The sequence below is a fragment of the Sus scrofa genome, chromosome X, assembly GCF_054392235.1.
Source record: "Sus scrofa isolate SSC_HxYL_T2T_F1_AM1 chromosome X, Sscrofa_HxYL_maternal_Yorkshire_Landrace_v2.0, whole genome shotgun sequence".
In the NCBI taxonomy this organism is placed as follows: Eukaryota; Metazoa; Chordata; class Mammalia; order Artiodactyla; family Suidae; genus Sus; species Sus scrofa.
Window position 1 is genome coordinate 25,032,576 of NC_139401.1, and position 23,712 is coordinate 25,056,287.

The following is a 23,712-nucleotide window of genomic DNA, read 5'->3' on the forward strand; positions in this document are numbered from 1 at the left end:
TGATTATGGAATGACATTGCATTAAACATTTGCTTACATTTCTAAGATGACTTGTCAAGGATAAATTACTAAAAATATAGTATTGGGTTAATTTCTTTGAGCATTCCTTAGACATTGCCAAATTGCTTTCCAGAAATCTTTTCTCAGTGGGACATGGCTAATGGTTTCTCCTGAAGTTCTAGTATTTCTTTCTTTTTTTCTTCTCTCTCCCTGTCTTTCTTTCTTTTCACTTTTAAGGGCCTCACATATGGCATATATAATTCCCAGGCTAGGCATCAAATTGGAGCTGCAGCTGCCAGCCTATGCTACAGCCACCGCAAACGCCAGATCTGAGCTGCATCTACAACCTTTGTTGCAGTTTGTGGCAACACCAGATCCTTAACCCATGGAGTGAGGGCAGGGGTCAAATCTGCATCCTCATGGATACGAGTCAGATTCTTAACCTGCTCAGCCACAGTGGGAACTCCGATTGATGTACTTCTTTCCTTTTTTTTTTTTTTTTTTTTTTTTTTTTTTTGTATTTTTAGGGCTGCACCCACAGCATATGGAAGTTCCCAGGCTAGGGGTCAAATTGGAGCTGCAGCTGCTGGCCTACACAACAGCAGGGCAGAATCAGCGCCACATCCGTGATCTATACTGCAGCTCACGGCAATGCCAGATCCATTGAGTGGGGCCTGGAATCAAACCCGTGTGCTCATGGATACTAGTCAAGTTTGTCAAATTTGTTATAGCTGAGCCACTATTGGAACTCCCTTTTTTTTTTTTTGTCTTGTATTTCTTAATTCACAAAATATTTACTGAGCACTGACTAAGCGGGAGACCACATCCTAGGTGACACCTCATTATTATGTAGAACTCCTTATTGGATTTTCTTCCTTTACCTTTTTTTCCTCTCTACTCACAATATTCAAATTGAGCTTTTTCTTTGTCTCATTAGAACCATGAACACATTGGTTTCTGTGTGGGAAAGAAGGTTGAGAATCTCAACATTCAGCACCTGAACTTGAACTCCTGTGTTTTCACTGCAGTGCCTACCTTCAAACTGGCCTGCTGTCACTCAGTCCAGAGGTCTGGAGGTGTACTCTTGCCAGAGAATAAGTCTCTGTTCCTTTGAAAAAAAGAGGGGAGGACCACTGGCCTGACTGCTGAGTAGGGGAGGGCACCTGTGAGTATAACTCACCGCTTCTTTTTTTAAAACATGGTTTTATTCACTTAAAGTATTAAATTCAGTAGTTTTTACTGAATTCTCAGAGTTGTGCAACCAACAATGCGATACATTTGAGAACACTTTTAGGAAATAAAATCCTATACCCGCTAGCAGTCTCTTATCTTTCTCCTGTACCTGCCCAGCCCTCAGTAGCCACTAATCCATTTTCTGCCTCTATGGATTTGCTATTCTGGACATTTCCTATAAGTGGAATCATATAATGTACGATCTTTTGTGACTGGTTTCATTCACTTGGGATAATGTTTCCCCTCTTCATCCATGTTGTAGCATGTGTCAGAACTTCACTCCTTTTTGTGATCAAAAAACATTCCACTGTGTGGAATATATCGTCTTGTTTTTTTCATTCATCAGTTGATGGACATTTGAGTTGCTTCCACTTTGGGAGTTAGGCATAAGTCTGCTATCAATATTCATGTCTAAGTTTTTGTGTGGATGTGTTTACTTTTGGTAGTGGAATTGCTGGGTCTGTTCATAACTCTGTGTTTAGTCATTTGAGCAAGTGTCAGATTGTTTTGCAAACTGTCTGCACTATTTTACATTTACAGTGGATGAGGTTTCCACTTTTAAATTACTTCTTAAATAAACTTTCCAGCAATGTTTAAGTCCTACCTCCCTGTCACCTTTCCTGTCATTGCCTGAGACATCTGGGGTTCTGCAGTGTTGCACTGTTTCTCTCTCCTGGCTTGGCATGCAGATATATCAGTTACTACTCATCTTTTGGCTTTCCCATCTCCAAAATTGTGTGCTGCTGTCTTTTCCACATTTTTTTTTCTTGTTTATGTCCATCTTTTTTCCCCCTGTTTTATCCATATACTCTCATTTCAGTGAGAAGATTTCAAGGTTTGAAGGTGTATCAGACCTTAGCACTTGTGTTCAATCTACCAGTTTAAACTAGAAATCCCTTCAATCTCTTTCTTTTATATTTATTTATTTATTGGAAAAGGTAGACTAGTAATAACTGCTTTTTATCACCAGGTTAAATCATGCAGTTACAAAGTAGTTAGAAATTTCTGAAAGGATTTTATTGTTAAAAAAACCCTCATTCTTACATAAATAATATCTAGTACTTTGTTGGGACACTACTGCTCAAAGGACCTGGTCAAATAACTTCCAAACAAAACACAAACCCATGTTGTTTCCAGTCTACTGGGAATGAAGCTGTGTGCAGAATTTGAGGCCTCTGAAAGAGGACTCAAAGTTGGGCCAAGTTGGGACCATTTGTTCTCTCTTTTTTAAATTCATATAAATTTTTAACTCATTTGATTAAAAAAAGCATTTAGAATATGATCCCACTTAATGAGATGGTCTCTTTCTATCTTTTCCTGTTTATGTTTCCCTGTCTCTTTCTCTTTCTAATCTATGTATGTACCTACCGACCTCTTCATCCTATTTCTACAGGTATAGAGGGAAGTGTGGCATATTGTTCACCTAATATTAACAGTGTTTATTTTTATTTGATGTGATTTGGGGTAATTCCTTGCTTTCTAAGACTTTTCCATGTTCCTTATTTAAAAAAATAATGAGCATGGATAAATTTTATTAAAATGATAAAATAGTTATGCAAACCTTCCCCCAACATTTGATGTCAAAGAGGTTAAGGGATCAGGATGCCTCAGAGAGCATAAATAACAACCTCAAATAGAGTAGAGGAGATGAAGAGGCTAAAGACTAAAAAAAGATTATTATTCCTCCATTGTAGGCTCTGCACCTATGTTTTCAACTGGAAACTTTACATCTCAGGGGGAATCAAATATATATCACACATATACCATATGATGATTTTAAAATAATAAGTAACAAGATACTTACTGGTGTCTCTAGAGACTCATGTACAACAGTCTCTGAGGTTAATGAAAACTGTATTTATAAAGTTAAAGCTATAATTTGGCCTATTTTATAAGAATAGCATAAAAATAACATAAGAAACTTTTTCAGGTAAAAAATATTTATTGTATTTATTGTGCAGTCTTTATGACAGATACCAATATGAACATGCATGTCTTGAACATACCTTGTCAATAGATAATTGTTTCTTGGGAGGAAAATCCAGTATCACCTACTCAGGAAACTTTGTCTCAAGTGCAGAGTGAAATGAAGCTTAGTAGAAGAAGGAAACAAATGAGAACAGGAACCTTTTTTTCAGCATAAACTTTGCCTCTCACGTTGGGCTTGTGTGGAATTATACCTCCCAGTTCTGAGTCCTAGACTTCGGAAAGCAAAATAACTTTGTCACCTGAAAGCTGTAAGTCAAAGATAGGAATTCATTGCCATGTATATAGTCCTGAAATCCAAATCCCAGTACTGGTCACCCTGAGTGAGAGTAGGCCAACTCCTTTCCTCCTTTTTATTTCCTTCTATATTCCTTTATTTCCTTCTAATTGTGCATTTTCTCACCACATTTTCTTCCAATTCTAATTCCGGTTTTTTCTACACATCAGTGAAATAAGTTTCCATCTACGGTAGTGCAGAAAGGGTGGTTCAAGAACCACCAGCATCACTTTCACTTGGCATCTTTTAGAAATGCATGTTGTCAGACCCCTACTGAATGCATATTGCTCAACCCCTACTGAATCAGAAGCTCTGGGATGAGTCCCAAGAATATGCATGTTTATTAGTTCTCCAGGTGAGAACCAGCAGGCTACAAGATACCTGGGAGACATTTGGAAGAGATGATGAAAGTGTCAGTTCTTCATGGGTCCTTTATTTTTGCTCATCTTGTGAGCAGAGGTAATGACTGGCCTTTGTTCTGGTCTCTCTTTTTTTTTTTTCTAGGATGTTTCACAACCCTCTGGAGAAGAAGGCAGGTTTACTTACTGTCCAGTATGATAAAAAAAACTTTCTGCCAGGGCAGTTTCTAACTGCCCATTATAAAAGATTCAGGTTCCCTAAGCTTGGGGTTCCTTAGCTGTGATTCAAACCCATTGCATGTGAACATCCATTGGAGCTCCTCTGTATCATCCAAAGGGGCACTTGGAATGAGAAGAATTGACACAAACATGATATTCACGATGCTGGCTGTGGTTTGGGTAATGTAGTCCTTTGTCTCTGATCCAGGAATCTCTTGTCCTCTGCCAGCATCTATGAAACTGTGGCAGATTAGTTTGTCAGCTTGCAAGTAGGGTAAAATCTCAGACCTTTTCCAATTCTTTTTTTTTTTTTGTCTTTTTGCCTTTTCTAGGGCCGCTCCCATGGCATGTGGAGGTTCCCAGGCTAGGGGTTGAATCGGAGCTGTAGCCACTGGCCTATACCAGAGCCACTGCAACTCAGGATCCTAGCTGTGCCTACAACTTACACCACAGCTCACAGCAATACCGGATCCTTAACCTGCTGAGCAAGGCCAGGGATCGAATCCACAACCTCATGGTTCTTAGTCAGATTCGTTAACCACTGCTCCACGATGGGAACTCCCTCCAATTCTTGATAAATAGCTCTTCACTAATATAATGTGGTACAAGGCATTTTTTGGTTTGTTTTAGAAATCCTTGCTTTATGTTAGGATATTAAGTCTCTAAGCATTCCTTACTGAAATATAGGATTATTTGGGAAGTATGACATTGGCTGCCAGTCTCAATTTGTTTATCAGATAAACTAGCAGGTCATGAGAAAATAAAAGGTTGTTTTTAAAGAGTTGAGAAGTGAGAGAAGAAGGAAAGAAAAAACAGCAACAAAAACAAATTCAAAGCAATTAATAAAATGACAATAAGAACATACATATCAATAATTATCTTAAATGTTAATGGACTAAACGCTCTAACCAAAAGACGTAGACTGGCTGAATGGATACAAAAACAAGATCCATATATATGCTGTCTTCAAGAGACCCACTTCACTTCTAGGGACACATACAAATTGAAAGTGAGAGTATGGGAGAAAATATTTCATGCAAACAGAGATCAAAAGAAAGCTGGAGTAGCAATACTCATATCAAACAAAATAGACTTTAAAATGAAGACTATTTTCAGGGACAAAGAAAGTCATTACATAATGATCAAAGGATCAATCCAAGAAGATGTTATAACAATTTTAAATATCTACGCACCCACCACAGGTTCACCACAATATATAAAGCAACTGCTAACAACCTTAAAAGGAGAAATTGACAATAACACAATCATAGTGGGGCAGTTTAACACCCCACTTACAGCAATGGACAGATCAACCAGACAGAAAATCAATAAGCAAACATGGGCCCTGAATCATGCATTAAACCAGATGGACTTAATAGATATTTATAGGACATTCCATCCAAAAGCAACAGAATACACATTCTTCTCAAGTGCACATGGAACATTCTCTAAGATTGATCACATCCTGGGCTACAAATCCAACCTCAGTAACTTTAAGAAAACTGAAATCATATTAGGCATCTTTTCTGACCACAACGCTATATGACTGGAAATCAACAAGAAGAAAAAATCTGCAAAAAAAGGCAGACACATGGAGACTAAACAACATGCTACTAAACAACCAATGGATCACTGAAAAAGTCAAAGAGGAAATAAAAAATACCTAGAAGCAAACGACAACAAAGATACGACACTCCAAAACCTATGGGAAGCAGCAAAAGCCGTTCTAAGGGGAAAGTTTATAGCAATACAAGCCTACCTCAGGAACCAAGAAAAAGCCCAAATATACAAGCTAACTTTACATCTAAAGCAGCTCTAGAGAGAACAGACAAGACCTAAAGTTAGTAGAAGGAAAGAAATCATAAAGATCAGAGCAGAAATCAATGAAATAGAAACAAAGAAAACCATAGAAAAGATCAATGAAATGAAAAGCTGGTTCTTTGAAAAGATCAACAAAATTGATAAACCCCTAGCCAGACTTATCAAGCAAAAAAGAGAGAGGACTCAAATCAATAAAATCGGAAATGAAAAAGGAGAAGTAACAATGGACACCACAGAAATACAAAGAATCATAAGAGACTACTATATGCAACTATATGCCAATAAAACAGAAAACCTAGAAGAAACGGACAAATTCTTAGAAAAGTACGATCTTCCAAGACTAAACCAAGATGAAATAGAAAAGATGAATGGACCCATCACAAGAACTGAAATTGAAACTGGGATTAAAAAACTTCCAACATACTTAGGTTGCAACAAAACAAAGGGTGGGGAAAAAATGTAATTGTAATGTATACATGTAAGGATAACTTGATCCCCTTGCTGTACAGTGGGAAAATAAAAAAAAATGAATTCTGTGTAAGTCAACTATATTCTAATAAAAATCATTAAAAAAAAAAACTTCCAACAAACAAAAGTCCAGGACCAGATGGCATCACAGGCGCATTCTATCTAACATTTAGAGAAGAGCTAACACCTCTCCTTCTGAAACTACTTTAAAAAATTGCAGAGGAAGGGATATGCCCAAACTCATTCGATGAGGCCACCATCACCCTGATACCAAAACCAGACAAAGATATCACAAAAAAGAAAACCACAGGCCAATTTCACTGATGAACATCGATGCAAAAATCCTCAACAAAATACTAGCAAACTGCATCCAACATACATTAAAAGGATTGTACATCATGACCAAGTGCGATTTATCCCAGGGATGCAAGGGCTCCTCAATATCCACAAATCCATCAGTGTGATACACTACATTAACAAACTGAAGAATAAAAACCATATGATCCTCTCAATAGATGTGGAACAAGCCTTTGACAAAATCCAACACCTGTTTCTGATAAAAACCCTTCAGAAAGTGGGCATAGTGGGAACCTACCTCAACATCATAAAGGCCATATATGACAGACCCACAGTGAACATCATTCTCAATGGCAAAAAGCTGAAAGAATTCCCGCTGAGATCAGGAACAAGACAAGGATGTCTGCTCTCACTACTACTCTTCGACATAGTTTTGGAAGTCCTAGCCATGGCAATCAGAAAAGTAAAAGAAATAAAAAGAATCCAAATTGGAAAGGAAGAAGTAAAACTATCACTATTTGCAGATGACATGATACTATACCTAGAGAATCATAAAGACTCTACCAGAAAACTGTTAGAGCTCATCCATGAATTTGGCAAAGTCGCAAGATACAAAATTAATACACAGAAATTGATGGCATTTCTATTAACTAACAATGAAAGAGCAGAAAAAGAAATTAGGGAAGCAATCCTGTTTACCGTCGCATTGAAAAGAATAAAATACCTAGGAGTAAACCTACCTAAAGAAACAAAAGACCTGTGCTCTGAAAACTATAAGACACTGATGAAAGAAATCAAAGATGACACAAATAGATGGAAAGATATGCCATACTCTTGGATTGGAAGAGTCAATATTGTCAAAATGACTATACTACCTAAGGCAATCTATAGATTCAATGCAATCCCTATCAAATTTTCACAGAACTTGAACAAAATATTTTAAAGTTTGTTTGGAAGCACAAAAGACCCAGAATAGCCAAAGACATCCTGAAAAAGAAAAATGGAGCTGGAGGAATCAGGCTCCCAGACTTCAGACTATACTACAAAGCAAAAATCATCAAAACCATATGGTACTGGCACAAAGACAGACATATAGATCAGTGGAACAGGATAGAAAGCCCAGAATTAAACCCACGCACTTACAGCCAACTCATCTATGACAAAGGAGGCAAGAATATACAATGGAGAAAGGACAGCCTGTTCAATAAGTGATGCTGAAAAACTGGACAGCCACATGGATAAGAAGGAAATGAGGAGTTCCCGTCGTGGCGCAGTGGTTAACGAATCCGACTAGGAACCATGAGTTTGCGGGTTCGATCCTTGCCCTTGCTCAGTGGGTTAACGATCCGGCGTTGCCGTGAGCTGTGGTGTAGGTTGCAGACGCGGCTCGGATCCCGCGTTGCTGTGGCTCTGGCGTAGGCCGGTGGCTACAGCTCCGATTCAACCCCTAGCCTGGGAACCTCCACATGCCGCGGGAGCGGCCCAAGAAATAGCAACAATAACAACAACAAAAGCAACAACAAAGACAAAAGACAAAAAAAAAAAAAAAAAAGAAGGAAATGAGAACACTCCCTAACACCATACACAAAAATAAACTCCAAATGGATTAAAGACCTAGATATAAGACCAGACACCATCAAACTCCTAGTGGAAAACATAGGCCAAACACTCTCTGACATAAACGACAGCAACATCTTCTCAGAGCTACCTATCAGAGTATTGACAATAAAAAGAAAAATAAACAAATGGGACCTACTCAAACTTCGAAGTTTCTGCACAGCAAAGGAAACCCTAAACAAAACAAAAAGACAACACACAGAATGGGAGAAAATCCTTGCAAGTGAATCGACTGACAACGGATTCATCTCCAAAATTTATAAACACCTCCTACAGCTCAATATCAAAAAAACAAACCACCCCATCGAAAAATGGGCAGAAGATCTAAACAGACAGTTCTCCGAAGAAGACATACAGATGGCCAAAAAACACATGAAAAGATGTTCAACATCACTCATTAGTAGAGAGATGCAAATCAAAACCTCTATGAGGTACCACCTTACACAGCCAGCCACATCTTCGAAAAGTCTACAAACAATAAGTGCTGGAGAGGGTGTGGAGAAGAAGGAACCCTAGTACACTGTTGGTGGGAATGTAAATTGGTGCAACCACTGTGGAAAACAGTATGGAGATTCCTCAGAAAACTAAAAATAGAATTACCATTTGATATAGTAATCCCACTCTTGGGCATCTATCCAGAGAAAACCACGACTCGCAAAGACAAATGTACTCCGATGTTCACTGCAGCACTCTTTGCAATAGCCAAGACATGGAAACAACCTAAATGCCCATTGACAGAGGAGTGGATCAAGAAGAGGTGGTACATATACACAATTGAATATTACTCAGCCATTAAAATGAACAAAATACCAGCATTTTTAGCAACGTGGATGGACCTAGAAGTGATCATGCTAAGTGAAGTCAGCCATACAATGAGACACCCACATCAAATGCTTTCACTGACATGTGGAATCTGAAAAAAAGGACAGACTGAACTTCTTTGCAGAGCAGATGCTGACTCACAGACATTGAAAAACTTACGGTCTCCGGAGGAGACAGTTTGCGGGGTGGGGGAATGTGCTTGGGTTATGGGATGGAAATCCTGTGAAATTGGATTGTTATGATCATTATACAACTACAGAGGTGATAAATTCATTTGAGTAATAAAAAAAGAGAAGCGAACATATCTTGAAAAGAGGTACAGTGGATATGGTCTACCTCAGAGGGATGCCCTAGAGTGGAAAGGACCAGAAGACACACTTTTGTGCTCTGAAATTTTGCCTGGAGCCTGTTCTGCCAACATCCATCTCAGCTGGACACAATGCACACTGATTTCCTATAATTCCCTTCCTCATTCACAGTGAATCAAGGGCATCTGCTGGCAATGCTGTGGATTCTGTTGTTTGCAAACAGCCAGTAAACATCATCTATTGTCTGGGCTTTTTGGAATGGAAGTTGTTATAACATGGGCAATAAGAAGGTTTACCATGCAGTGAGGGAAGTAGAGGGGAAAAGAGCTAATAAAACCGAGAAAAGGACAATAGGGAGATTTCTGTGATTACCAATTTGTGCTGAAGCAAATTTGGCCCATATTCATTCTTCACTCTGATAAGTCCACATATGAAGTGACACACAGGTAATACAGAAATACTTCTTTTAAAGCATAAATCACATATGTGCATTTGGAAGCACCATCTCAATGACCTGGAGTGAAATTTTTGGTTCAGTACACATTCCAATTAACTGAGGACTTACAATTAAATGTGGAGACCAGAATTTTTGCATGCCAAACTTGGATATATGGTCTGACAAATACATGTTTACTTATACAATAATAGAAAATGTGAAATTAAGATAGTCTTGAAAAAGCCTGAATAGTCACCATATGATTAAATCATGGACATTTAAACAATGGTAGAAGTTTTAGATGCTAAAATACATTTAGTCCTAAAATTTAGAACACACTTTATCTGTTGATTAGATGACCTCAGGGTCACAATTAAACACCAATTACAAATTTTTGACTCTTAAGCTATGTGAGTTTATGTCTATTTTGGATAAATGGTGCTTCAGTGGGTACAGTTTTTGTTTTGCTTTGTTTTCTTGGTTCTTTAGTTCTAACGGTAGCTGTACTTCTGTCTGGTTCTCTGAGAAATGATGAAGATTCTCATTGGAAAGCTTTGTACCATGTCTGAGGGCTTAACTGTAAATTAATTTCTGGTTTGGAGTCTATGCCATATGGATGTCTGAAGTGACCTATATAATTATAGTCATAATAATAAAAAATAATCCAGGTCTGTCCATGAAAGCAGAAACTACCCTGTCTGCATATTCTGTCTCTATTGTGTCCACCTGCTATCCTGCCCTACAGTAGTTACTCTCAAAGGACTTAGAATTTTTGGGAAAAGGAGTTTTCAAGTAGCAAAATCCCTTATTTAATTGTCCTGATGATAGTAAATATGGAAAACTTTAACGGAATCCTTCTGACTGAATTCATTGGTTCCACGAAGGACACTAATGAAACTATGATAGCCCAGAAAAAAGCTTCAGAAATGTCTAAAGTTTAAAACCAACACCTTATCCTACTGTATAGCACAGAGAACTATATCCACTCTCTTGCGATAGACCATGGTGGAAAATAATATAAGGGATTGTATATATATATATATATGTATGACTGGGTCACTTTGTCGTACAGCAGAAAATGGCACAACTTGGTAAGTCAATTCTGCTTCAGTAAAACTTTAAAAAATGAAAAAAAAATAAAACCAACACCTTATGTTATATTTAAAGTTCACAGATTTCTAAGTTCAGTATTCTAAACTTCAGAGGACTATGGTATTTCAGAGTAATACTTGTCATGTTTACTCTTTATAAATGTATTTATTCATTTATTTTGCCAACAAATACTTCTTGGATTCCTACTATGTGTATCACTTGATCAACATTAGGGACAAAAAGTTTAAGGAGTTAAAGATCCCTACTCTTGAGTAGCTCAAAAATTTGGTAGGAAAACAGTGATCTAACAGATGATTACGCACACTAATGCTAAATGCTATAATGCAGATAGGGACAAAGCCCTGTGGAACTAAAAGGAGGGTGAATAATTTAGCTTGGGAATAGGACCCAGAGAGGAGGTGACGTCTGATAGCTGAAAAGGGAGCAGTGTTCAGGATTATCCTAGGAAGTGTGGGTTATTCCTTTCTGTAGCAGCAGGAGTAGAAGTAGCTAAGAGTAGCTAAGAGTATCAAGAGTAGCTGTTAGTTAGAAGGTATTCACTGAGTGCCAGGCAAAACACTAAACATTTGGCATGAGCTATCTTCATGTGATATACCCAAATCCCAAAATGATAGATGCTGAGAGTACCATTTTACGGAGAAACAGACGGAAATTTTAAGAAGTGAAGTAACCTGCCCAAGATCACATAGATAGGAAAGAGTAAATTTTGGATGAATGAGTGAAAAAAATTGTATAAGATTTGTAGATTTGGAATTGAAGCATCTCACCGTCAAATTGTAATATCCCATGAGAGATCACGTGAGTGGTATAATATTGTCTAAACCATTTTCGTGGCATAAGAGATTTCAACTTATCTTTGCAAGGAATCTTTACCCTCCCTCAGGGAAGTTAGCACTTAGCACTTCAAAGCATTCATGTTCATGGACTATACCAACAGGGCCCTAACATCCTGAATGGGACGGGGACAGCTGCACTCACCTATATCAACCCAAACTGAAATGGATTTTGTTTGTTGTTTTGTGCCAAAATACCATTTCTTTTTTGTCTTTTGTCTTTTAGGGCCGCACCCGCAGCATATGGAGGTTCCCAGGCTAAGGGTCTAATCGGAGCTGTTGCTACTGGCCTACGCCACAGCCATAGCAATGCCAGATCCAAGCCGCATCTGGAACCTACACCACAGCTCATGGCAATGCTGGATCCTTAGCCCACTGAGCGAGGCCAGGGATTGAACCCGAAACCTCATGGTTCCTAGTCGGATTTGTATCTGCTGCTCCACGACAGGAACTCTGAAATACCATTTTTTAATTTCTAAAAACAGGGTGTTGAGTATAAATAACCTCTCTTGCTTCCACATAGGTTAGTCATATGAACATTATAAAATGTCCAGTTCCTATTTCCTTATTCGTAACTTTCTTTCCTGGTGGCCTTATGTTTTTCCAATCAATATTTCACCAAATGTTTGGTTACCTCCCATCTACCTCCTTCACTATACATCAGTTGGACTCTTAGACTCAGTCATATTCTCTTATGATATCTCTTTTAATCCTCAAAATTAACTTTCTGAGGTGGGTATTACTAATCTCATCCACAGGTGGAAAGACCCCCGGACTTAGACATTTTGGTGTATGTCTCAAGGTCACACTTGTCCAAGGTCAAGGAGTTAACAAAGTCAAGTTAAGAATTCAAGTATTTTGACATCATGGCCTCTGTTCCATATTCCATAGGGTCTCCTTATAAATGGAATGAAACTATCCCTCTTTGACTTGGCCAAGATAAAACATTAAACAATTCAAGACAGTCAATATCTGATTGTATCACAACAACTGGCCTAGAAAATTAATATTAAAGGGGTGAAGTCAATGTAAGCTATTGTAATCAGAGACTGAGTTGGTCTGGGTGGGTGGAACAAGGGGAAAAGGGAGGCTTGCTTGACTGGAAGAAAAACATCAGCATGGATAAACAAGGTACTACTGTATAGCACAGGGGACTATATTCAATATCCCGTGATCAACCATAATGTAAAAGATTATGAAAAATAATATATACATATATATAACTGAATCACTTTGCTCTACCGCAGAAATTTACCGTCGAAATCACACAACATTGTATATCAACTATACTTCAATAAAATTAAAAAAAACAAACACATCAGCAAATATGTTGAGTTGTGGCTAAGCATGTGATCTGCGGACAACTAAAAAGTTTTCCTGGTGTAAATAATTTGAATTATTTCATGGAAAAGGTTTTCCACGTTTGTATCATTGCTTTGAATACTTTATGGACCAAAATGGTATGAAATAAATGAAGCAAGCCCAGAAAGAGAACCTGGAGATATGTTTAAACCATGTTAATGTGCAGAAAACCAGAATGGTGGTTACTTAATTTGATAGCCATTTGACCATGTACGTATAAAAACACAGGGTTATAGAATTAAGGCAAGTTAAACAAGGTGTATTTGATGGCAGGTATACACCATTAAATATGATCTTTGTTTTTAATTTTATCTCAGTGAATACAGGCATATTACATATTCCACTTGCAATCATTTTTCTCAGCAGTTCATCCATTGACATGCACACACACGCATGTGAGCAGATGTTTTCTAGTACCTTTGGCAGAAGAATTTAGTGCCTTGTACACATCACACCTGCCATGTCATGCTTATTGATTGAACGATTCAGCTTGCTGAAAGGTACTGGGTGAGATATTAATTTTAAAATGAAAGCCTTCACATCTGTTAATGCCTGTCAGTCTCTGGAGTGAATGTGCCATTCAAGCCAACGGAAGTGGGCAGAAGCAGCCTTCATGGGTAGGGCTGACAAGTTATTTTGAGTCTGCTGAATTACCTTTATTGTTGCCTGGTACTTATAGGCAGACCTCTCCTTCCATTAAGCTCCAGAGCTCACAGTACTTCTGAAAATAGCTCTAGTGGTTTGGAACTCGTCTTCCTGGGTTTTCGCATAGATGAAATATTTGTGGTAGTTGAACGATAAATGGTGAGATAATGGTGTTTTATAGGCAGTGAAATGACAAGGTCAGTTTTAATTAAGCTGAGATCAACCTCAGTCTGTATTGCACACTTCTGATTAGGTTATTTCAAATTAACATAAGTTTTTGGAGACTTCGCTGAAGTCAGTGGTGTTAAACACCAGCTGTGCTGGCAGAGAAGCGTGGGATATGAGAAGGAGATAGCATTCACATTGAAATTAGCACTTGGCACAATATAATTCTCTGATTGCAAACTATGTGGAGTTGCCTGTGCTAATTGGTTGATTTTATTTGAAGCAGATGTTGTTAGCTTTCCCACTAATGATCTGGAGAGAAATTCTTTTGAAAGACATGCCATGTTAGGATCTCTGCAGTATAATAAGCTAATTACAACTTTAAGTACTTGCAGTAATTAGCACAATGTGTATAAAGTGTTCCTGATCTTTTCACCCTGCCGCATTATTGTCAGGGCAGCTTGAAAAACAAAAAGGAACGCTAGCTGGATTGAGTCTCCCTGGTCTAGCCTCTTCGTTTCCCAGACTTCTGCACTAAAGAGATAATGAACTCGACTTAAATCCTTCTCTTTCAGGCATGTCGAAAAGGTTTAGTGCCAACCCCCATTGCACCCCCAAAATGGGGAGTGAAATTTGCCAAACTAAAATGTTGCCTCATACACGTATGTCTTTATGGCTTGTGAGGTCTTCGTCATATTAGCAAGCTAAGGTATTTGAGGACACCATTAGCATATTCATCTCATGTTCATTTATTTTGTTGTTTATCAGTTTGGTCCAGGGATCAAATCTCTATTTTATCTGAGAATATTGCCCCATCACACTTCCAAGCCAAAACTTAACTTCTCCTTATAGAGCGCTCTATGTGTTTGATGTTTCTGTAAGTCTAAAATCTTGTCTTTCTATATTTTGATCAACCAAGTTGTTACAGATATATTTTGCTTATAGCAATTATGAGAGGGAAGACATAATAGGAGTAGATGTGGGGAGTGTGACAAAAATGGAAAAAATGAATTGGGAAAAAAAGACTTGATAGAGACTAAGTCCAGAACTCACTGCTATTAATATGAGTGAATCTGCCATTTGAGGTGGGGGAATGAAATTCTTGTATCTCTAAGAAGATGCTAAGTTGATCAATAGAAAATAATTTCTAGTGAAAGGTCACTATTTCAATAGTTTTTTGTGGCCTTTTTAAGGAAGTTTCAGAGTTTGAATTTTTAAGACCTGTTATTTGAGATAGATGCTTAAATAAGCAGCCATTCATAATGGAGCCTTCTGCCAGAACAGGTGAACCTGTCTAAGCTTTTATGTTTTCTTATGGCTCCTCCTTGGGTTTTAAGATATTTCTGCAGGGAGACAGAGCCTGAACAAATTCTCCTTTTAATGTACCTTTGAAGAAGTTGGCTGACTCCCTTGGATCTCATTTCTAGGAAAGTAGGCAACTTGATCTTATATTCTGAACTTGGCAGCAGAAATAAGGTAGAAAATTCCCTTATTCTTACCTCTACTGCTGTTGTCTCCTTGGTTCTGGAATTGAAATCTGGGCTTTCTGTGGTTGCTGGATTTATAGCTACCTCCGGTCATATAAAATTTCACAAGGTAAATAGCTAGGCTTCTGATAACTTTAATGGATTAAAAGAGAGGAGGAGTTAAGCAAAAATACCACAGCTATTTGAGAAAAGCAAAGAGGGAGATACTGATAGAGATTTTTCCTCTCAAATTATTAAAAGGAAGGTTGTAGGTTTAAGGGGATTCCAATACTTTAACCATTCTTCATAAATATAAGGAAATGTTTATGGTTATGAAAATTTGTGGGTGTAAATAATGAAAAACCATAGACTTTGTACTTTTGCTGAGTTTACAGAGCCTGTCCTCAGTAGAACCCATAAGAAGAATAATTATGCTCAGGCAAAACATACAAGGACAGAGTTTAGACATAGTGTTTATACTTTACACCTGTCACCATGTCTGGCATGTCTTAGGGGCATGATAAATGTTAAATGGATGGATGTTTTTTAGTGAAAAGTTAACAACTCATCCTCTGTCACTGCTATGAGGTTTGGTGAGTTTCCATATCCCTGGAAGTATTGTCATGAATCGTGACTCCTTGAAATGCTGTATAAAACTATTGGACTTGATGCACTTGTGAGTACTTTACTGCAAAAAGTTAAAGGCACATACTGAATGTTGGGAATTTTGACATCTGGCATCCTTATTGATAACAATTAAACCTCTAATTTGGCTGTGGAAGGGATCAACCCACTTAGAAATGGAGCATCAGCCAGAGTAACAAAAAGTTACTTGACAATAAACCAGTGGATTTACATTTTTTGTCAGTAAGGATCATTTATTCTTTTTTAAAATATAGTTGATTTACAATGTCGTGCCAGTTTCTGCTGTACAGCAAAGTGACTCAGTCGTGTATATGTGTGTGTGTATTTTTTTTTATATTATCTTCCATCATGGTCTATCCCACGAGACTGGATATAGTTCCCTGCACCATAGAGTAGGACCTTAGTGTTTAATCCATGGATCTTTTATTCTTATCTTATTTTTATTTACTTAAACCCAAAGCTGCTATTACTACTTCTAATATAATACCATGGTCATAGGAATATAAACTAGGAGCTCACTATAAATAATCTTTCACTATAAATAATCTTTATTTTCATAAGTTTGAGAAAAATAGAAGTTGTCAAATGCTTGAAATATATGTACATACGAATGTTATATATATTCATTATATATTAAGTTAGGTATATATGTATATATGCCATATTACATATATAATATATATTATAAATGATCTATTATATAGGTTTAAAAATCTATCTATCCATCTATTAATCAATCATCTTTCAAGAGAGGCCACCATTGGAAAGATCACAACCAGGTGAAACGATTAACTTTATAGTTTTATTATGTTCTGATAATACTTATTTGGAGAGAGTTAATGGTTAAGCCATAATATTTTTTCATACACTTTTTCATGAAAAGAAAATAGTCTGACATACAGAAGGGCAAAATGACTTTCTTAAGCCTTTCAGCTTTCTAAGACTGAGGAGTTTTCCTAAAAAGACGGTCCCCAGCTTTCAGGGAATCTGCAGATTGAGGCATGACCTTTTCTAATGCATCTGCTCACTGTTAGCCCTCTGTGTTCCACCATGGCACTCCACTATTCTGTCAGGGTCTAATGAAGCATGTGACTCCGTAACACTTATTCCTGAGTTGCTGGCACAAATGATCATTTCTTTCATTTCCAAATGTGCCAGGTAGGGACAAGAAACCCCTATGCGATTGTTGGAAAAAAAATTAAAAACTAACTCAAGATTTTAATATCAAAGAATTGAGGTTGTTTGATCACTAGAGGATATAGCAATTACATATGAAAATCTCTTTTATGTAAGTTTTTTTTTTTAAAAGCCAGTTGCATGCCTTCATCTTTTGTGTCATAGATTACAGGGATAGGGCTAAATAATATCATTTTGAAGACCAGATCTTTTTCCATTTCCCTGTACATTTTTCTTTTTTTGCCATAAAAAGCTTGAAAAACAAACTCCCTGAGGCACCAGAAGCAGGAGTAAGCGGGGTGGTTTGGCTGCAGACCAGAGCAGCACAATGGGTTTCTGCTTCCTTTCTGTTCATCGCTCCCCCCTTCCCTCCAAAACACACACAAAGCTCTGCATGACTTTCTGATTTCAGGCTCCAGTTTTGCAGTTTTTTTCCATCCTGTGTTGGGAAGAAATCGAAATGTAAAATTATATCCCCTGAAACAATGATATTGTTTGGGGGGCATAGGAAGAAAGAGAGGCACAGAGATGAGTTTTTTGGTTCCTTCTTAAAAAAGAGGCTACTCTGAGCCACAATACCCATCCCTTGCTGCTCTATGAACCTCTCAGGTTTTTTTTTTTTAATAACTCTTATTTAATTTTGCAAAAACGTAGCTTAACCACTGAGAAAATTGTGCAGAGGAAAGAAAATTTCTTCCTGATGAGGAATTATGCTCAGCAGAGATGCAATAATATACTGTGTCACTTGTTTCTATCTGCCATGTTCTTTCCTCTGGGCATACCCCATTTCACACACACACATCCTTTAAGTCATTGGGCTGAGAGCTTGGCAGACGCAGAAGTGGAGAACGATGATTTCAGCTCTAGTAGTAGCAGGTAATAGAGTTGGCAACGAAGGTTTCAATATTCCTTCAAGGAAGCTGAAGATGACTAATGCGATGACTAACAGTAACATTTAAAACAAAAGTGTAATTCTGCACTACAGTAAGAATGAGTGACCTTCTTGGTTTGGAAGAGGGAGGTGAGAGGGTGGAGGAATCTTTGGGAGGAAGATTTCAGAACAAATAGGCCTATAATGCTGGTATTTAAATTCAATTTACTCATTCGCTTCAGCAGATAAAGTCTTAATATGCATGTCATCTGTGGGCAGAACCTGAAGAATTATAAGCATTAATTTGTTTTAAATAATTTGAAAAAGAACAGTTTTATTAAATACTACAGTCATCTAAGTAAAAATTTAAAATAAATCTCTTTATCTTTCAGAACATAATTTCTGCCTACAGGTCTTTTTTTAATGGTTAGATTTTAAAATTATAAATAATGTGTGCTTAAAAAGAATCACACTGCAATGGTTGCCTCGGCATCAACTATACTTCCTCAAATGCTGAAGCCAAGAAACTGGGGTCTTTAAGTCAGCATATGCTCCATAGTGGCCCAGCCCCACCCAAGTGCCTGCCCCATGACCTGGGCATGCAAATCAGACATCAGATGAGCTAGGTGAGCCTGTGAAATCAACCCCTGATGGCCTCTCATCTTCGTGTGGTTCTCTCTAGTGTCAGGCCTTCAATGAGATGAAATAGGATTCTTAGGTTTTGGATTTGTCCCTGTTTTGGTTTGTTTTGCTAGAAACTTAATTCAATGAAATGGTGTCATCTCTAGTATGATCAGACTTAACATTTAAAGACTGCTAGTTTAGCAGAGGGATTCTTAATGGAATTTCAGGTGTGAGAATCCCTAATAATAGATGAAAAATTATGTATATTATGTTCACTTTATGGGAATAAAGTCTATAACTTTTATCTCAAGATTTGTGAATTAAGAAACATAGTCTTTGATTCTGATGTTAACTCTGAGACAAAGGCAAATTATCAGTACTGCTTTATACCTGACTTCACTGAGGCTCATGGGGGCTTAGTCACAAGTTTGAAGTCCAGATAATTAATTCAGTAATCTCCCTTATAGTCTTTCAAGTCTACTGCTTACATTAGTTTTAAAACAAGTTGGTTATAATATATGCACATACTCCTGTCTCCAGGAAGTGGAGACTAATCTCTCACTCCATCCGAGTTTGGGCTAGACTTAGTGACTTGATCTTAAAGAATAGACTAGAGAAAGGGAAAAATAGTAACTTTACAGTGCAGAAACCTGGCTAGTGCTACACTAACCAAGTGAGGGAAGTTAATGTCGCCAGTGAGGTCAAGGACTTTCCTAATATGATGTAACTTGAGAAGGGCACTTCACCTCTGTGATATTCTTCCCCAAACCCCTAACCCCAGTCTAATCATGAGAGAAACATCAGAAAAATCCAGACTGAGGGACTCTTTACAGAATACCAGGTTCTCCTTAAGGCTGTCAAGGTCATGAATAATATAGAAAGACTGAGAAACTGTCACAGACCAGAAGAAACTGGGGAGGCATAACAACTCAGTGCAATGTGGTGTCCTGGATTGGAGCCTAGAACAGAAAGAGACCATTAATGGAAAACTGAAGAAATTAAATAAAGTTTAGAGTTTAGTTAATAGTGATGTACCAATGCACTGTTGGCTTCTTGGTTTTGGCACATATATCATGGAGATGTAAGACGTTAGCCGAGGGGTAAACAGGATGAAGGGTATAAAAGAGCTTTCTTTATTATCTGTATTATCTAAAATTAATCCAAAATAAAAAGTTAATTAAACAATTTGGTTGAATCTAGAGAAATGATCACAAACTCAACTCATGTTTTGTTACTGGATTAACTAGAGTAAATGTCCTCTTCCATATGACCTTCCATACTAATCCACTAACAGAATTAATGGTACCCTTCAAGGGGTTATGAGAAACATTGCACAGTGGTTATGAGTTTGGACTCCTGGGTCCAGACTGCTGGGGTTTGAAGCCGGATTTTACCACCTTCCAGCAGAGTGACTTCTAGCACATGACTTGATCTTTCCACAGATTAACCTACTTCAACGGGCTGTTGTGGGCATGTACTTTAAAGTTACACTTTTGAAGTCCTTAGAATAGATTCTGGTACATAGCAAGTACTCAGTAAGTAGTGGTGGTGATGATAATGATGACAACTCCAAAGCATTGTTTTTTTTATCATCCTATCTTACAGTCTCTAATTGCTTGGCCCTGCTTTTTCTTTTATATGGTGAGATCCTTGAGGAAAGAAGCCATGTTTTATTTATCTTTGTATCCTTCTGCTTGATAAATAGTAGGTACTCAGTAATTGTTCATTGAATGTACACTTCATTTCTTGATCCTGACTTGCCATATCTGGGATTTGGATGTGACCCTTCTGTCACTACTGCCAAACTCCAGGCTTATGTGGCGGATAACTACTAATTCATCAACACTCTTTGATGCTTTTTTATGGTCAGTGAGGGATGCAAAGACATATATCTGAGGTCTCTACCCCCTAAGAAACTCACCACCAATGTATATATATTTTCTCTGAAAATGATAAAAACTCTAGCTTGAACAGTTCTGAGGACAAGTGCTTAAATTCTAAGAAAGTAGAAATAATAGCAAAACATGATAATGTAAGAAAATACAGGATGATTTCCTTTTGTGAAACATTTAACACACCGAGTTTTTCTGTAGAGCATGAGGGAAAATGAGCTAAAATTTTAAAAGAGAAGACCAAAGTTTATTAAACATTCTAGAAGCATAGACTTCCTGCTTTAGATTTATTGTGGTATTCTTCCATTATTGAGAGGGAACTTAAATAATTTAAAATATTTACTAAATTTTGCAAAGGCTTATTTTTTTAACGGTAAAGTATTGAGATATGAGTTGTAGTGTTACTGATGACAATGAGTGGACTGAGCTTGGTTCATAAATGAACTTGTTAATATAAAATGTACTGGAGAGGTAGCCACAAAAAAGTGGGGAAAGGATGCATTTCTTTGGGAATTTTGTTCTTTTTTGCCAGTGCCAAGTTGTGTCCTTTGAGTTGCCTCTTAATCGGTATCCATAGGGAAAACTGTTTAATCAGTATATATTCATCAACTTTAACAAATGTTTTTCCAAATTCTTCTCTCAGGAGCTAGAGGGTGCATTGTGAATAGAGAGAGTGTTCAAAATGACTGAAGCCACCTGGCCTGAGTATCCTGCCATATGTTTGATAACTTACCCTTGTCCTGTTTTTTATTCCAGGACAGCCAAAAGCAAAGCTCACATCCTGGCCATGCATTTGAATGTCTAGCTCCTACCCACCTAAATTAGGCACCTGAATCATAGTATTACATCCTACAGCCTTTGGATAAAAGGGATGTAAAAGTAACTCTTCTAAGCACTATCCCCATTTCATCCAAGGCTGTGAATTACCACATAGTTGCAAGAGATCATCTGAATTTTGGGGACCAAGCTCCTTGGCTGTAGTTGATATGGCTAATTCTTGAACCCTGCTTTTCAGATTGAATTGGCTGGGGTTGGAACTGACTCGATTTGGCTCATGGAATTCCAGATGCTCTGGTAATTATAGTGCAAGACTAAATTTTCAGTTCTCATTTGTCTTTTTAAAACACTTTCATTCCTCATTTGGTCTCTTTCACCCAGTATTTAGGGGTTATAACTTCTATGAGTAAAATTTAGCTTTAAATGGAAGAAAATTTAGCTCCTGCTACTATGGTACTAGTTAATCATAAGTTCATAAAAAAGCTAACATACTGGGTCAGAGAAGCAGCGTTAAAATTTGATGCGTTTAGGGAAAATAAATTAAAAAGGTCTGGTAGAAAGCTTGCACTCTAGAGCTTTTTCTCTGCCGTCTGTCATCTGAGGCATAAACCTGTGCCCTTGTGTGTATCCAATTGCAATGTATCTCTTCTATCTAAAGCCAGATAATTACAAGGTTCCATAGTCCCTTGGCAGATTGAATAAAGGGTTACTTCAATTTCTTTTCTTAGGCTCTAGATGTATATTGTGTTCTGTAGAGATACAGTACACAGTTCCATAGTAAGGATGATTATAAGCATTATATAAATTAATATCTGTTTAACTAATGGTAATCCAAGACTGACTCAAGAGCACATAGCATGTGGTTATCTTTAGGATGTGGGATGACTATGTTGATTTTGTTTATCACCATCTTCATTAAGAAGATCTATCATATACAAATTGAGTAGTAGAAGATCATCAGATGCTCCTGGGCCAACACAAGGGACATGTGTTCATGTAAACAACTAGTCACTGAGCAAGAGAAATATATTGTAGAGCAGTAATAAAAGTAGTGGAAAGTAGGAGTTCCCATCTGACCAGGAACCATGAGATTGAGGGTTAAATCCCTGGCCTAGCTCAATGGGTTAAGGATCTGGCGTTGCCATGAGCTGTGGTGTAGGTCGCAGACAAGGCTTGGATCTGGCATTGCTGTGGCTATGGCATAGGCTGGCAGCTGTAGCTCTGATTGGACCCCTAGCCTGGGAACCTCCATATGCTGCAGGTGTGGCCCTAAAAAGCAAAAAAAAAAAAAATGTAGTTGCAGGTAGGGAAAATTGCTTCTTTAGCTAAGGGACATTTTGTATCACTGTATCGTAATTACTCAGGGACCACATTAGGGTAAGTTTTGAGGTTCACAAGGGAAGAAGAATGCTCGATGAGTAAGGTTTTGTTTTGTTTTTTAATTAGAGAGAGGAAGGAAAGTATTGCTTAGCAAGTTTCTGTAGTGGAGGTATGGGAGATGAGGGTCAAGTTACTTTACAAGAACTCTGAGTGGAACTTGGAGGTAAAATAATACATTTTTAAGATATGACAAAGAAAAATATCTCAGTTGCAATTTGGCTTTTTATACATAATTCAAGAACAGTTTTTAAAGAAAATTATAATAATGTCTTCATTTAAATAAGTTATTTAAAATAATATTATGGTGAGCTAAATATACTCAAATGATATGAAAAAAAGAGTTGCATGGCTCCCACCTGTCGGTGTTCAATAAATATTAATTTATGATGGTAAATGCAGTCAAAATAATTTAAGGGTCAGCAAGGGATGACAAAAGATTGACGTAATTCCCATTGCTTTCCTTTTCAGTAGAGAAGTAATTGGGCTGATAGAGTTGCTGGCTCCAAGTCTGGATATCAGTCAGGTGAACATTGGTAAAAGGCACATTTTCAGTTCTGCTCAAGAAGGAGCAAGGTGATATACACTTTACTATGTAAGCTAGAAATATTTTAAAGTTATAAAAAAAAAAGACACCTATACACCTATTTTAACTGTTTATTTTTGATGGGTTTTGACAAATATTTACACCCTTATATCTACCACCACAGTCAAGAGTTTCAGATCAATGAAACCATTCAACATGTACTCTTTTGTACTGAGATTCTTTGGCACAGCATAAAGTTTTTGAAATTTATCTGTATTGTTGCATATATTAGTAATTTATTCCTTTTTATTGCTTAGTAGCATTCCTCTGCACAGGTGTCCTACAATTTATCTATCTATTCACCTAGTGGAGAACATTTGAGTTCTGTATTATTATG

General features: G+C 37.5%; 1 long non-coding RNA gene across 2 annotated transcripts in view; it reads left to right on the forward strand.

The window, feature by feature from the left end:
• The window catches only part of LOC110257768 (uncharacterized), a 575,664-nt gene that overhangs the window by 96,102 nt on the left and 455,850 nt on the right, over positions 1–23,712 (forward strand). The window lies entirely within an intron of this gene.